The sequence below is a fragment of the Castor canadensis genome, chromosome 5 (assembly GCF_047511655.1).
Source record: "Castor canadensis chromosome 5, mCasCan1.hap1v2, whole genome shotgun sequence".
NCBI lineage: Eukaryota > Metazoa > Chordata > Mammalia > Rodentia > Castoridae > Castor > Castor canadensis.
The window spans coordinates 138,047,605-138,062,764 of record NC_133390.1 but is presented as its reverse complement, the minus strand read 5'-3'; the positions used below and the strand labels follow the sequence as shown (position 1 = coordinate 138,062,764).

The window sequence follows — 15,160 nt, the reverse complement described above, 5'->3', positions numbered from 1 at the left end:
TGGGAATTCGGGGTGCCAGTATGAGATATACCTGTGTGAGTAAGGGTCAAGATCAAAGGTGGGAGTCAATGTAACATCTGTCTTGCAGTACATCCAGTTACCACTTGTGATGTCACTGTCTTCTCAGGCTATGTTCTCAGAACCTCTGGCTTTAGGTGCCAGTAGAGGAAGGCTGAAGGTTCAGAAATTAGAGCTGGAATTACTTCTGTTGTGGTTGTATTTCCTGTTGTGGGCATGGGGTTTGTTTGCTTCTCAGATATCCATTTTTGCAACTATGAAACAAACCTTCAGCTACTTTATCCATTGTATTGTACAATTCCAATAAGCCTGAGAAATTTCCAGAGAAGAGATTGACAAAAACCCCAAGAGACCCTTCCACTTCCCTTAATAACTGCCATACCTCAACCCTTCTTCTAGTCCCTTCTCCTCTCCCCCTGCCCTGTCCCTTTTCCCTCTCCCTGAAAGTCAACAGCTCAGGGCACACAGTTTGTGGGCTGGGTAAAGCCCATGGTTCAGGGGCCTGTTATAAAATGGTAGTGATATCTGTGACATGTGACAACATTGGGATGGCACACTCTTCATATGATAACAGTATTTTAAGAATACATTGCTTTGAGATATTTGGGATTTTGTCAAAAATGGCATTTTCCCTCTCCCCTCAAAGGCCTGGTTTTAGTGGAAATTTGTCTTTTTTTTAACCTCCAAAACTGAGTGAAAAAGACTGACCTCCAGGATCCAATTTTTTCTGCAATTGTTCCAGCTCTCTGTGAATTTTTAAGGTTGTTTTCTTAGCCTGACACTGCCGATTTCATCTGAAGCCTGGAAACATATTGTTTTTTTGGCAAGTAACACTTGAAACTGTTTACTCAGATGACCTATTAAGAGAAATTTAACTTTGAATGAATTTGATCCACGGAAAATTAAGTTAGCTAAATGTAATATCGAGGGTGGTGGACAACTGCAACAGAAATGAATTATTTGTAAGATTTCTGCATACACTCTGCAGAATTTTATTTATACACTTCACAGTATGTCGTCAGAAAAATCTATCATCTTTTCATTTTCAGTTCTTTGATATTTTAAGGAAATGAGCTTCTCCTTAGAGTGCCTGTTTCAAATAAACTTTGGAAAGTGATTTTTTTAAACTTTATTTAAAGTGGTGACCTTAGTGTGGGCTTCACTCTGAGGTCACTTTGAGACTCTGGATAGAGGGTCACCTGACTGCCTGGTTTAGTTTTGATTTAAGGCCTGTGAAGTTGGTAAAGATACCTGGGTCTGGGTTGTAAGACAAAGGCGAGAGTTGCAGGGCACTGGTCCTAAGGGAACCTGCCAAGTCGTTACCAGATCAGGTGGTTATGGGAGTGGCTGAAACCACATAACCCGAGTTAAGTGAGGATTGCAATAGAGGAGGGAAGCAAGGGGTCTCTATAAGAAAAGTTATGTAAGGGGAGATTTAAGGAGTATGTGTGGTCCACTATCAAGATCCCAGACATGGATGGACAAACAGGGAGAATCTGTTCAAGGTGTTGGCCATGAACAATGTAACTTTGGGATCCCACTGTTTGGGAGTTTGAACCATAACATTGGGGGTGACTGGTTTAACACAGGGCTGGACATAACCAATCTATAAAGCATGACCAGTCCAACTTTTTCATATTTTACTTGAAAAATCGAGATCTATAGAGGATTGACAACTTGCCAAAGGTCACAGGACTTGTCAGAAGCAAAATAAGGCCATCCAACTCCCACAGGCTAGAGAACATATAAATAATGGAATAGAAAATCTGACATTGATACCATCTAGAATAGCACTGTTGATAGAAACCTAATGTACACTACAAGTATAATTACAGATTTTCTAGTAGCTACATTGCAAAAGTAAAAACCAACAGGCAGAATTAATTTTAATATTTTTTGCCAAACATATACAAAATATTAGAAATGACAAATTGAAATCACCTTTGTGTGGTTGTTGCTAGGTTTGGATCCAGAAAGAAAAGTTTAAAATCTTAACATCCATACATTATTTCACTAGGCCACAGAACTTTCACTAACTCCCATTTATAGTTGTAACTTTCTTAATGATTCAGATAATAGCTGTTGACATTCTTAAGTGGAACAAATTAGAAACTAATGTGATCCGCTTTTTAATTTGTATCAAACTTTTTATTGAATTAGCTAGATGAGGTTATAGAGCTACTGTAACAGATTTGTGGGTTTTATATAAGAGCATTTTTTTTCTCTGTCATGTACAGCTCTGGTGGGTGGTTGGCTCTGCTGCAAGAAGTGTGGTTTGTGGACTCCAGATCGGTTCACCTGATGGCTTTCCTATCCTCAAACTTGGCCTGGAAGGCACTGTGGTTCTTGGCATTGATGGTAAAGAACATGGAAGATTGTGCATAGCAGGTTTGGGCTCAGTGCTCACTTCTGCTCAAATTCCATTGGTCAGAACTCAGTCACATGACGACTTCTAACTGCAAAGAAGGATGGGACATATATATTAGCAGAATATAGAAGGCAGAGAAATCAGCTTTGGTGAATAGCTAGCTAGTCTCTGCTACATTATCTTTCCCCAACTTAAAAAAACCTCCCAACTTTTCTTTATGCTTATTTATTACAAAGGCACTATATTCCTCTTGTAGAAAAATCATAACCCTAACTTTTGTGTTCCAAGACTTGCTTAACTCTTGTCTCGGTCATCACAATGTTCACCTGGTCAAGGTGAAGATTGGTGGAGACAATTTGATTGTCTTTTTCACCTTGGGAAGGTCACCAGTGAGGAAGAAGTTATCCCAGTTGTGCCCATTTGCAAACTGCATCGTTTCCTCGGATGTTCAAGAACCTTAGGGAAAATAGTGAGTGTTTTTGCGTAGATAAAGTCTTGGCGATTGTGTGGGAGGGGTTTGTGTTCTGGAGTAAAGCTCTAGTCCCAATTCCATCACTTTTAACCTTTGGGAGATCAGGTGAATTTCCTAAATTCGTTGCATCTCATTTCCACCTTCTGTAAAGTACAGACGAAGATGATTTCTTCATGGGAGCTGCAGTAATCATTAAGTAAAGTAAAGTAAACTTTTTTAGAGTAGCTGTCCCCTCAACTATAGCTTGTGCTTGATACATTGCAGCTCCTTTATTTCTGTTGTAAGAAATGCAATAATGGGGGCTGTTTACCGTATAACACATTAGAACATGGGGGGTTATTAAGACTGGTTTAAGGATAACTTAGTCATTTAGATTACTTCAGCAAAAATGCAACATTCTTATGGTTGAGCTGTGTGAAGAAGACAGACAGAGATGTCAACTAGAAGCTTCTGACTAGTAACGTTTTCTGGCATAAGAGGCCACTATGTAGAAAAACCGGATGAAATAGAGAGCAGAGTATTTTCATTTTTGCACTAATATTGATTTTAAGTTCAGGTTCAGCAGGAAAGGGCCAGGCACCATTCATTTCTTCTATCTTTGAAGTTCTTTTAGGACTTTTTTTTTATTGAGGCATTTAAAAAAAACAAACAAATCTCTGTTTTTTAAGCTACCCAGCTAACCTAATCTGATGAGTGGTGCTTGGAATTTTCGTGATACACAGGTTGATGAAACTCTGGTCTTGGATGCAGGACCTTTGTGGGCCTATTTGCAAAGCACTTTAGACTTCCAAAGCATTTCATGTTCATTAGCTCACTGGAGCAGTTTGGCCCTTGGAACAAATACATCAGGCTCAAGAATGATTGTCTTATAATGACCAGTTGATAGATAAGTTAAGAAATTGAAAATCCAGAGTCACAGATGTGAGAAGTGTAGGAGTTACTACATCTAGTGACTTCCAAGTCTTTTTCTTTAAAGCCAGGACTCAACAAACAAAAGCTCTTGGCTAAATTAGGCCTGCTGAGTCTTTTTGTAAATAAAGTTTTATTGGAACACAGCCATTCACATCCATTTGTGTGTTGTCTGTGGCTGCTTTTTCTATGAAGACAGAATTGAGTACTTGCAACACAGACTACAGGGCCTGAAAAGTCTGGTCCTTCACAGAGACACTTAGAGGTCTAAGTGTCTGTCCTGTTCTAGGCCCTGGGACCAGTGTCCTATGTGACCTCAAAGGAAAACTGAAGCAGGAATGGTATACCTAAGCTCCTCTCTGCTATCCCAGATCTTTTCCCCAGATAGTATCTGTGCCATGTTCAATATTTTATTTTCTTTCTTTTTTTTTTTTTGGGTGGTGGTACTGGGGTTTGAACTCAGGGTCTCACACTTGCTCTGCAGATGCTCTACCACTTGAGCCATGCCCTCAGTCCTTTTTTGCTTTATTTTTTGGATGGGCTCTTGCATTTTTGTCTGGGGCTGGCCTTGGGCTACAGTCCTCTCACCTAATGCCTCCTGAATAGCTGGGATTACAGGCCTGAGCCACCATGCCCAGCTTATTTATTGAGATGGGGTATTGTTAACTTTTTGCCATGGGCTGGCCTCAAACTGGGATCCTCCCAATCTCTCTCTCCTAAGTAGCTAGGATTATAGATATAAGCCATCGTGCCCAGGAATGTTTAATGGTTTAATGTTTTCCCTTTGGGGAAAATTCTTTGATTCAAGTAACCACCCTTTATTGCCTCCACCAAACACACAATTGAAATCCTTTGACATGGTTGGGTATGGTAGATACTTCTGTAATCCCAGAACTTGGGAGACTGAAGCAGAAGGATCTCAAATTTGAGGGTAGCCTGGGCTACATAGTGAGACTCTGTCTCAAAAAACAAAGAAACAAAAAACACAACACAAAAAAAGAGAAATCCTTCAGCATTTCACTGTCCATATATTGAGGGTGTGTTTAAAATTTTAGTGAGAGTTGCATCTCCTTCCAGCTAAAGAGCAAATGCTAGCCCATGTTTTCAGCCCTCTGGGGTTCACTCTTACCTGGCTCTCTTCAGTCATTTCCAGAGCAGCAATGTGTCCAGGGGAACTAGGGTGCTCTTCTGAATCTCTCACTCAGAAATTATCTCATTCCAATGACCAGCTCATTTTGCACATGAAGCCAGGGCTGAGGTCTGGAGGTGTGAAGGGCTGTCTCCAGGGTCCGAGGGCCAGGGTACTCTTTCACCTCCAGCTGCATGGCTAGGCTGTCTCTCCTCACCTTGGTAGTGTGTATAGTAAGTCTTATGTCAAATCTGAAAATCTGGGTTGCCAGGAGGGTAACATCTAAGTGCTCTCAGATGCCTCAGAATCAGAAGCAGCAGTAGCTCCTGGGGTTTGACAGTAGTGTTCATTCCTGGGCCAAATTTGAGACCTGCTAGATCAGAGCCTTTGGGAAGAAGGCCCAGACATCTGGGTTTCCCCAGCTTCTCCAGGGACTTGTTAGGTACCCTTGAGAGTGAGGCCCCTTGGCTTAGTTCATGGGAGTCACTTGGGGGAGATTCTAAATCTAGGCTCCTCCCCAAGCTACGAAAACAGGGCTGGGAACCAGGTCTCAGGTTTTCAAGCTTCCTGGCTTCTGCGGTCTGAATGTTTGTGTTCATACAAAATTCATATGTTGCAATTTCCACCAGCCCAAGGAGAAGATACCAGGAAGTGGGGCCTTGGGAGGTAACTAGGTCATGAGATTGAAGCCCTCAAGAATGAGATCAGTGCCTTTGTGAAAGAAGAGTGAGAGCTCCCTTTCCTCTTCCACCATGTGAGGGCAAAGAGAGAAGGCACCATCTGTGAATCAGAAGAGGACACTCACCAGCCACAGAATCTGCCAGTGCTTAATCTTGGACTTCTAACTTCCAGAACTGTGAGTAATAAATTCATGTTATTTGGAGACCACCCAATCTATGGTATTCTGTAATAGCAACCCAAATAGACTAAGACACTGAGTAATGCAGTGAGAGCCAGGTAGAGAAGCATAACCTGAGACCACCTCTATACACTGTCCATCTTTGTCCTGCTGGCTGAGGGCAGACGAGCCAGTCAATATACCAATTAGAACCCTTTTCTAATCCACAACAAGCAAACACACAAACAAAAGGAGACCATCCACCAAATTCAAGACACCAAATCGATCTTTCTGTAGCCTCCTCACCATTCGTGTTTCCTTGTAAGCCATATTAATTCATTTTTATGATCCATCTTAGTGGAGAAGTGGGCTTTGTTTTTAAGTTTCCTCAGAAACATCAGGATGGAGTTTCATCCTAGCTGTATTTTAAAATCTTCATATATTAAAATTGGGAGGGACTGTCCCTGCCTTTTCATGTCTGTAGATATTATCTTGTCTGTGGCACGTGATTGCCTCAGTGCTCAGTGCTTATCTCCCCTCTGCCATGTGCTCAGTAGCTAGGGCTGTCTGAGGTGCAGAGCTCAAGTGTCTGGGAGACCTGGCAGGGATTTGGGGTGCCAGACTCTGACCACACTTTGACCTGGATCATGACACTCTAAGGCCATGGTGAACTCTGGGGCTACAGGGGAGGATGAGGCCCAGTGAGGCTTAGTATACAGTCTCCATAGAACAGGAGGGACAGCTTGGCTGAAGGCTCCAAGGAGGGTGTGCTACCTATCAGTGAACTTGAATGGAGGTACCCTCATGGACTACCTGTGGCAGTGGGATGATGGCTACCCCTATAGTTTGGATAACCTGGAGCAGGCCCTAGCTAGGCCCACAACAGGGTTCATGTTTGACTTCAGAGAGCACATTTAAATAAGAACATCTCAGTGTTATCATATAGGCACTTCTGAAGTTCTTGATTAAATCTCATTCATTTGGCTAAAATTTCTATAATAGAACAATAGAGTCCCTAAATTAAAGATTAGTAGCCCTTTTTAGAAACAGACTCAGAACAAAATGGTTTTGAACCCAGCCCGATGGCTTATTCATCCCTGTCAAGGCTCATGAGCTCAGCCTGGACTCCACTCTTAGGCCTGCAGTGAAACCTCAAGGCCCACCCAGTACCACAGAAATACCCGATCAAGAAAGGAAAGACAACAGATTATAGCCCATTGGGACAGACCACTCTGGAGTGAGAACAGGGGTGCACACATTTTATAAGTTGTAGGTAGAGTTAGGGATGTAAGCCAGGGTCGCACAGATCTGGAGAGGAATTCTGACTTTGACATCCACTCACAGGCTGTGCAACACTAGACCAGCTATTTAGCCTGCCAGGGCCTTGACTTCTTCTTCTATGTAGCAGGGACGATGTATGACACACAGTTGGTGGACTCCATGTGAACTGTTTTAAAAATCCTCAGCCTTGAATGGATGCCCATTTCCTGAACACACACTTTGTGCAGATCCTAAGGGGTCTCATAAACAGGGTCTCAAAGAGTAATGCTGAGGGGATTATGATTATTATTCTTACTGTGGATTTTTCTCTCTGACTTTTAAGGCATGGGTACTTCCTACTGTTGGATAGCAATAAAATGAATCTGACAGGTACTAATGTTATAAAAATCCAGACATAAAGTAGAAATAGTCAAAATTGTCAAACTTATATACTGGTCACATAAGAACAGTGTGCCACTATCAAAATAAGCCACCTGTTCATCTTTTATTGGGGAATAGGAATTCATTCATACTGTAGAACACTTTCATCATGAATACTGAGGTGTGAGTCTACCCTTGGGCTGTGACTTCAGTCTAATCATCCAAAAAGAGGTGATCCATGTTGCATGGAGCTAGAAGCTACTGTCCTTCCATATTTCTCCACTGTCTGCTCCATTTTAACCACAAATCCTCGGTCAACTTATTAAATCAAATTATTTAACACTGAATTTAAAGTGGTAACACAGCTGAACCTCCCCCTCTGTGGGATGTTTTTATCCAGTGACTTGTTTCAGGCAAGACGTTGGTCCTTTGGCAGTTTTACTTTGTGTTCATGGTTCAGGAAAGGGTGTTTCCTTTATGGTGCTCAGACCAAATAACTTGGTGACTGGTGACTCTGCTTAGTAGTTCCCTGAGGGATAGAATTTCTCAGTAGTTACCCTTATAAATCCAGAATTATTGTCTTAAAATGCCACAATTTCATGTGCAGTATGTTTGAAAATTTGCTTTCTCTTTCTTCCCATTCAGCCTCAAGAATCTTGCTGTTAGGTCCTTTTCTTTACACTGCAACATCTAATTATGAACATTTGCAAACATATAGGAAAATAGAAAGAATTTTATGGTGAACACCTCTAGACCAAGCACCTAGGCTCTATAATTTGCATTTTACTTATAGTAACTTTATCACATATTTATCCATATATCCAACCCTGTATTCATTCGTCAATGCATCCTATTTTAGTGGATTTCAAAATAATTTGCATAAACTAATATATTCCTTTGCCAGGCATGGTGGTACACATCTGAAATCCTAGCACTTGGGAACCTGAAGCAGGAACATCTTGAGTTGGGGCCAGGTTGGGCTACCTAATGAATTCAAGGCCAGCCTGACTTACATAGTGAGACCCTCTCAAAAGCAAAAACAAACCAAACCAACCAAACAACAAAAACCGAAAATACATTCCTCTCATGAATACTTTAGAGTGGATATCATTAATTAAAGTTCATTATTTACCCTTCTTTTTGGGCTACATTTGTATTCTACTCAATAAAGTACACAAATAAGTCTTAAGTGTACCATGAGTGAGGTTTCTTTATTATAAAATTTTTATTAGGATATATTCGTTGTACAGAGGAGGATTCATAGTGACAATTCCAATTAGGCTTATATTGTACATTGGTTAGATCACCCCCATCATCTCTCCTCAACCTCCTTCCTGCCCCAGTTAAAGCAATTGCAAGAGGTTTCTTCATTCTGTTTCATTTGAGTATATGAAGTCCACCAACCACATACCCTCACCTTAATCTCCTTCATTTGCCCTCCCCCTCCCACTAGTACCCCCCCAACACTATACCTGTTTTACAGTCCTGTCTTTCATTATTAATATTTAAGTTGGTGTTCAAAGGATTTTCTCAATGTATCCCCACTGTGGGTATATTTTACTTTGGTCTGTTCAACCCCTTCCATTACTCTCCCTTACCCCTTCACCTCCCACCCCCCCCCATTTTTCAACAGCTTTCAATACACATCCTTATATCTTCTTTCTTCACAGATGTTATGTTTTACGATATTACTGATGCTCTATCATTCTCTTTTCCTTTCCTTCTTTCCCTGAGTTCCATAGAGTAATTCCACTATTACTACATATGAGTTTGTGTATGATCATGCTTGTTTTTATGTATATGTTTATCTTTTGGATCTGTATTACAAATATGAGAGAATACTTGGGACCTTTGTCTTTCTGAACCTGGCTTACTTCACTTAACATGATGTCCTCCGATTGCATCTATTTAACTTCAAACCACATGTCATTATTCCTTATGACTGAGTGAAACTCCATTGTGTATATGTACCACATTTTCTTGATCCATTCATCAGTAGTAGGGCGTCTGGGTTGTTTCCAAAGTTTGGCTATTGTGAACAGTACTGTGATGAACATCTGTGTACAGGTGTCTCTATTGTATCCTGACTTATGTTCCTTTGGGTAGATGCCCAGGAGTAGTATCACAGTATCATATGGCAGTTCTATCTTTAGCTTTTTGAGGAATCTCCATAATTCTTTCCATAGTGGTTATACTAATTTGCATTCCCACCAGCAGAGTATAAGAGTTCCTGTTTTGCCACATCCTCGCCAGCATTTGTTGTTATTACTCTAGATTATGGCCATTCTAAGTGGGGTGAGATGAAATCTAAGTGTTGTTTTGATTTGCATCTCTTAACCAGGGAAGCTGAATATTTCTTCATGTATTTATTGGGCACTTGTTATCTCTTCCTTTGAGAATTCCCTGTTTAATTCATGTGCCCATTTCTTCACTGGGGTGTTGATTCTCTGAGCCTGAGTTTTTTGAGTTCCCTGTAGATTTTAGATATTAGTCCCTTACTGGATGAGTAGCTGGGAAAGATTTTCTTCTATTTTGTGGGCTGTTTCTTGCATCTGGTGACTGTTTCCTTTGCTGTGCAGAAGCTCTTTAGTTTGATGCAGTCCCATTTGTTTATTCTTTCTCTCAGAAGCTGGGTCTTTTGAGTTTTACTTAGGAAGTCATTCCCTATACCTATAATGTTCCAGTGTATTTCCTACTACTTCCCGGAGTTGTTTCAGAATTTCAGGCTTTATATTAAGGTCTTTGATCCACTTTGAGTTGGTTTTGTTACAGGGATCCAGTTTCAGTCTTCTATATTTGGATATCCAGTTTTCCCAGCAACATTTGTTGAAGAGGCTGTCTTTTCTCCATAATGTGTTTTTGGCTCTTTTGTTGAAGATCAGTTGGCTATAGATGTGTAGGTTTATGTCTGGGTCTTCTGTTATAATCCATTGGTCTTCCAGTCTGTTTTGTGCCATGACCATGCTGTTTTTATTGTTACAAGTCTGTAGTATAGTTTGAAGTCAGGTGTTGAGGTACTTCAAGCATTGGACTTTTTGCTCAAAATTGCTTTGGCTGTTCGAGGTCTCTGTGTTTCCATATATATTTCAGGATTGATTTTTCTATTTCTGTAAAGAATGTGATTGGAATTTTGATAGGGGTTGGAAATTTGACAGTAGATTACTTTTGGTGGTATGGCCATTTTTGCTATGTTGATTCTACCAAATCCACAAGCATGGGAGATCTTTCCATCTTCTGATATCTTCTTTGATTTTTCTCTTCAGTTTATAGTTTTCATTGAAAAGGTCTTTGGTTTCCTTCATTAAATTTATTCCAAGGTAATTTGTTGTTTTTGAGGCTATTGTAAATGGGATTGTTTACCTGATTTCTTTCTCAGTCTGTTCATTGTTGGTATATAGGAGAGCTACTGATTTCTGTATGTTAATTTTGTATCCTGCTACTTTGCCGAAAGAGTTTATGATTTCTAATAGTTTTTTGGTAGAGTTTTTAGAGTCTTTTAGGTATAGGATCATGTCATCTATAAATAGGGATAGTTTGACTTCTTCCTTCCCTATTCAAATTACGTTTATTTCTTGTTCTTATCTTACTGCTCTAGCTAGGAATTCCAAAACTATATGGAATATGAGTGGGGAAAGTGGGCATCCCTGTCTCGTTCCTGACTTTAGTGGGAATGGTTTCAGTTGTTCTCCATTTAGTATAATGAATGTAAATGCAAAGATTCTTACCAAGATACTGGCAAACATGGATGAATATGGAATATGAGTGGGGAAAGTGGGCATCCCTGTCTCGTTCCTGACTTTAGTGGGAATGGTTTCAGTTGTTCTCCATTTAGTATAATGAATGTAAATGCAAAGATTCTTACCAAGATACTGGCAAACATGGATGAGTTCTGATATATAAATGAACTTGTACACTTATATCCTATCAAGATATAGGACATACCATCACCCCAGGAAGTTCTTCCATGCCCTTTTCCAGAAAATTCCCAACCTAACTCACCTATACACAATCATACAACCAATTGCTATCACTATAGATTAGTTTGTGCCTGTTCTAGAACTCTATGTGTGAGAGTCATGTGATTCATACTCTTTGATGTAAGCCTTTTAGCACACTTTTTGGGATTCATTCATGTTTTTGTGTAGATACGTTCTTGACTATCTATGTACACAATGTAAATATATACCAATATATACAGATAGCACATGTACTATGGTAAACTTTCCAGATAAATGTTAATATGTTGGGTTTGTTTCTGTTCAGGAAATTCCTTATAGACTTTGCTCACTTTTCTTCCTAATTTTAGGTCAGGTTTTAAAGAGACTTTTGTGATGTCTGGAAACATTGTCAGGGAAGACAACTTAGCAAGGACTGGTTACCTCTAATCCTGCCTCACACTTTCCTCCAAAGCAGAACGTTGCACTTGGCTCAGAAACCTGTGGTAACAGGAAGGGAGGGGAGGAAGAGGTCCCCCTGGTTCTTAGGGCATTATAACCGGTTCCTCTTCTCAAGGTCTAATGCAACACATCGAGCTATCACAAGAAGTAGGAGGCAAGAAGCTGAGGAGTTGGAAATGGTGTGATCCATTGAGTAAAAAAGCCATGTAATTCTGCTGTGGAAGCTGGTTCCAGAGACTAGAAGGCCAGTGTGGCATCCTTCTAGAGCAGGGCAGACTCGTTACAATAACAGCATTAGAGAGCGAGGCATTCTTTCTTCAAGCACTTTAATTTGAAAATAGATGCCTGGTTAGTAAAGGAAACCAGACACCCTGCATTAAAGTGGGAACTGTGTGTGTTAGGGTCTTTGGTTAAATAGGTTAACCTTTAATAGGTTAAGACCCTCATTTTCCAACAAGTTCTGTCTCAGAAGAATCCTTTGGTGTCTTTGTTTCTGTGTTCCTTTTTATTTTTCAGGTCCTGACAAGGTGATTTTAAGTAGGCCATTTGAAATACACAAATGACACAGACGATGGCACACCCTTGGTGATCATAAATATATTGCTGTACCCATTAAACATCTTGACTTAGTTTTTGGGTTCTTCTAGAAGCAGATGCTAAGACAAGGATTTAGGTGCATTTAATGTATTTAGAAGTTGATCCTGGGAAACACCAGCAGGGAGTGGGCAAATGACAAGGAACAGGAGACAAGCTATCCAATGTATGATGTTTCCTTAGCTGGTGACTACTGTGTGTACCTGGGTTTTATCTACTCAGGAAACTATGGATACAGCAGAGAAGACACACTTCAGAGTTCTCCCATCAAGAGGGAAGGGAGCTAGAGAGTATTCATGCACCAACTTCCATCAGTCATTTGTTGGAGGCTGCTCCGAGCCTCCAACAGGTCAAAGCCCTGGCACATCCAGCCTGTCCTTCATGCATGTAGAGCAGTGCCCAAAACCAAAGACAGTCCTCAGGTAAAAGAAATACAGATGTTGGTAGCTGGAAGATGGACCAGTGTGTCCCAATGACCTAGGTAAGGGGAGGTGGGACATTTGGGCACCAGCAGCCATTGCTAAACTTCTTCTACCTATCCAACATGGTTGAATAGGTTGGAAAACTCATCCTAATCCAGAAGACCACAAATCAATTTTTTCTTTTCCTCTGTGTGTACATGCATTCCTCTTGCTAAGTGTAGGTACTCAGGCTCACCCCATTAGTTTCCATGGCCTTGTAACATGTGTTTGCACAAGACTGATTAGCTCCACAAGCAGCAGGCTGCATGGTGGGTAGGGGAATTCCATGAAAACTAGGAAACATTTCTGCCTTTCTCATTTATCTTTTGCCTTTTCTGTCCATGCATCAGAATTCTGGAAACCCAAGAAAACTCTAAATATCTCAAAATTGCAAAAAGGGAAACAGTACAAAAGTCATACCTCAACTCCTTCTGTAAGAAAATAGAGACTGTTCCTAAGGGTCCCCTCACCAGGGCAGATCTTTTTATTTTGCCATCTATTAAAGTAAAAGAGTTATTTCTAGAAGGGTTTCCGGCATCTGTACCCAGAACTTAACGTAAACTCAGAGAGAAGACTCTATTTGAACCCTTGGGAGATGTGTTGTCTTTATCTTTGATGTGTCTGTGTGTGTGTGTGTGTGTGTGTGTGTGTGTGTGTGTGCGAAATTTTAGGGGCATACGCTGGCTTTTCTGGCTCCACAGTAAAGGGCAAATTAATCTTTATTTTCAGGTAGCTGTTTAATTTTTCATTGGGCTTTACTTTGTGTGAAATGGAATTTGTACTTCACACTAAATCATCCTTCAAAGTATGTCAATATGTCTAAAGTGGGAACCTTATAGCCCAAATGTTCAACTCCTCCATGATTTCGTATTTCCAGAGACCTTCATATGTGGGACACATCAAGCTTAGTGATGCTTTTCAGCTCAAAGCTTAGTACAGTGGCAGGGGATTCCATTGTCTTGTGTGGATCCTTCAGAGGCAGTGGAATGCAGTTTCTAGAGGATGGTTTGTATCTTGTGGTATTTTAAACTATGCTCACAAGCACTGTGATTTTTCTCACAATATTAAGTGCCCCCCCTGAATATGACTGGCTCTTGTGACTCCCTTCTAATTGATAGAATGTGGCAGAAGTTATGTGTCTTCTGAATCATAAGAGACAACACAGCTTCCACTTGGCTGGCACTCTGTCTGTCTGTCTCTCTCTTTCTCTGTCTTGTGATAGGTTGCTCTTGGAACCTAGCCACCATGCTGGGAGGAAGCTGAGGCATCAGGGAAACCCACATGCAGGTGCTCCAGTCATCTCTGGCTTGGGGTACTGACTGACAGCCAATTCAACGAGTAAATGGGTGACTGAAGACACCCTCTGGATGACTACAGCCACAGGACCATTGACTGAAACTGCATAAGACACCCTGAATTGGGATTTCATAAATGAGCCCAGGAATTTCCAGAAGTAGAAGAGTTAGTAGAAAAAATAAGGATTGTTGCCCTTTTGTGCTGCTAACTTGAGTTAGATCCATCTTGTGGCCTTAGTGACTATAGCGTACAGAAACTAATTATCACACTGCTGCAGGACCTCCATGGCTCAAAGGGTCCCCACTGTCCATTACTTCTTCCTCTGGTGCAATGATTGACTCGCCTCCTGCTTCCCAAGAAGTCAGTATAAGGGGAGAAAGGACAATGAAGGGAAAATCTCTGACTTGCTGGTAAGCTTTGTTGCCTAAAGGAAAACAGGAGATTTCTAGCTGTTTCAGCCTTACTACTTTGGGGTTTGTAAGGCCTGTTCAGTGTCTGGCCACAAGCAGTTGATATGTTTCTCCCTGCAGACAGGATCACAGCAGTGGTGACAGCTTTGGGATACACCCTTCCATGTTCTGTGCTCTGGGCCTGTGGCCAACACTGGGCATCTAACGTGCCTTTTGGAACTGAGCCCTTGGCTTCAGGAAGTAGCCAGCTGCAGAGTGCATAGCAGTGACTCCAGCATCCCTTCCAATGTTTCAGGTCTGGTGGAGGGCAGGGCCCCATGTCTTTACTCTCTCTTCTTTCTCTGAACCTCTACCCAGATGGATTTGCCATTTCCTTACTGGCACGTAGGAAGAAATGTGAAAATGCATATGAAAGGTGTTACAACAATGGAAGTTTCTATTAAGGGTAATGAGCAGGAGTAGCATACCTTTGGATTGTTTTATCTCCTCTTTGCATAAGTTAGAGTCATAATCTCTCAATACTCAGAAATTTAAAAGAAAATCATGTGGTCCAACAGCCCATTCAGTAATTTCTGAATTTCCTTTATACCATCACAATGAAATGCTCTTCCACATGCCCTTAGATTG

The 15,160-nt window shown here is 41.0% G+C and overlaps 1 protein-coding gene across 3 annotated transcripts in view; it reads left to right on the top strand.

Annotated features, from left to right (window-relative positions):
• Slc24a3 (solute carrier family 24 member 3) overlaps positions 1-15,160 on the top strand; it is a 499,789-nt gene that overhangs the window by 74,007 nt on the left and 410,622 nt on the right. The window contains exon 1 of one of the 3 annotated variants that reach the window (XM_074074251.1): positions 5,578-5,752. The exons of the other annotated variants lie outside the window; for them this stretch is intronic. The gene's annotated coding sequence lies outside the window, so the exon portion shown is untranslated. Of the gene's footprint in view, positions 1-5,577; positions 5,753-15,160 lie in introns of those variants that run through there. 3 annotated transcript variants of the gene reach the window in all.